The 2,058-nt window shown below is 48.3% G+C and overlaps 1 pseudogene; it reads right to left on the bottom strand.

Annotated features, from left to right (window-relative positions):
- Positions 1–620: 620 nt before the first annotated feature.
- Positions 621–1,576, bottom strand: LOC140261295 (olfactory receptor 14J1-like; annotated as a pseudogene).
- Positions 1,577–2,058: the final 482 nt, after the last annotated feature.

The raw sequence follows: 2,058 nt of genomic DNA on the forward strand, positions 1-2,058 counted from the left end.
CCAGAATGGCTCTTGTAAGTTCTGGGTAACTTTTATCAGACCTTTGTTCTCAAATCCTCTTCCACAGACAAAGTGGAAGAAGCCCTGGAGGAACTTTGGAAACTTCTGACATGATAACGCAGGGTCTCACAGGGAATGAGGAAGAGGGGACCTGACAACCAACGTGCAAACCAGCTTCTGCTGCTGGCCTCTCAGAGGCACTGACAGATGTGAGCCTGAAAGCACAGACCCCAGCCAGGAGCCAAGGGATGGCCTGTCAGCTGTTGCAGGCTGAAGCCACTGCACAGTTTGATGAACAGCTGTGTGCTTCCTGTTGGACTGTGGGTTTCTGAGAACATCTTACACCAACAGTTCCAGAAATGTCTCACAAGAAGGATGACAGAAAGAATCACTGCATGTCCTTTATTCTGTTAATGTTCACAGGGAGCCTGGTTCATTATGTACAGCATGTCTGGGCTAAACTACAAAGGTACAAGCTGATTAGGAATTGATTTGAGTAATGATGGTTTAGAGAAAATCATTACAATATTAAAAATAAATAAATAAATAAATAAGAATTACACATCTAAAGTGGCACAAAACAAACAACAAAAGAGAGCTTGATTCAGTAAAAAGCTGCATTACAGGGCATGAATTCGAAAAGATGGGCAGTTCACTGCTAATGAAACACATTTGGTTATCACTTTCCTTACTGCATCCTTGACCTCTTGGCTCCTCATGCTGTAGATGAGGGGGTTCACAGCTGGTGGCACCACCGAGTACAGAAGTGCCACCATCAGGTCCATGGATCGAGAGGAGACAGAGTGGGGATTCAGGTATGCATAAGAGCCAGTGCTGAAAAACAGGGAAACCACGGCCAGGTGAGGGAGGCACGTGGAGAAGGCTTTGTGCCGTCCCTGCTCAGAGGGTATCCTCAGCACAGCAAGGAAGATCTGCACATAGGACACAACTATGAAAACAAAGCACCCAAAGCATAAACTGATACTAAAAATGCTTCCCTGAGGTAGGAGCTTGAGCAGACGAGCTTGAGGATCTGGGGGATTTCACAGAAAAACTGGTTGACAACATTGCTGTGGCAGAGAGGCAGTGAAAATGTAATGGCTGTGTGCAGCAGGGAATTGAGAAGCCCAGTGCCCCAGGCAGCTGCTGCCATGGTGGCACAAGCTCTGCTGTCCATCAAGGTCCCGTAGTGCAGGGGCTTGCAGATGGCAACGTAGCGGTCATAGGACATGATGGTGAGAAGGGAATACTCTGCTGAGATGAAGAAGACAAAGCAAAAGATCTGTGCAGCACATCCTGCGTAGGAGATGGCCCTGGTGTCCCAGAGGGCGTTGGCCATGGCTTTGGGGAGAGTGGTGGAGATGCAGCCCAGGTCGAGGAGGGCCAGGTTGAGGAGGAAGAAGTACATGGGGGTGTGCAGGCGCTGGTCGCAGGCTACGGCTGTGCTGATGAGGCCGTTGCCCAGGAGGGCAGCCAGGTAGATGCCCAGCAAGAGCCAGAAGAGCAGGAGCTGCAGCTGCCGCGTGTCTGCCAACGGCAGCAGGAGGAACTCGCTGATGGAGCTGCTGTTGGACATCTGCTGTTCCTGGGCTTGGAGTCCTGCTCAGAGTGCAGAAGATAACGACATGTCCAGACCATTCTCAGACACACTCCTCCTGCTATACTATGTAAATTTTCATTTCCCTTAGAAAAATAATCATTTAACTCCATATCTTGTATATTCTATCATGAGCTTCACCATCCCTTAAGGAGTAGAAGATTGGGGAGCTCTTATTTTCTTCTCATTTCCTAATCATACCCCAGCCTCCTGCGTATTTTCCTCTTTACTCCACCTGCTCTTTGAGACCCCAGCCCCAGCCTCTGTGCACTTTCATTTGTCTTAGAGAAATTAGCCTGTTTGCTGGAGAAGTGAACTATTAATGCCTGCAGAAAAGAACTGTAAGTTAAGTTGATTGTATCCTTTTAGGTAGGTGAGGCTGAAAGCACAACCTGTGTGACTGTCCTCAAAACAGCCAACTGATTGGAGAAATACTGGGGAGTCTTTGAGCTGTGTTCAAA

The sequence above is a fragment of the Excalfactoria chinensis genome, chromosome 20, assembly GCF_039878825.1.
Source record: "Excalfactoria chinensis isolate bCotChi1 chromosome 20, bCotChi1.hap2, whole genome shotgun sequence".
Lineage (NCBI taxonomy): Eukaryota > Metazoa > Chordata > Aves > Galliformes > Phasianidae > Excalfactoria > Excalfactoria chinensis.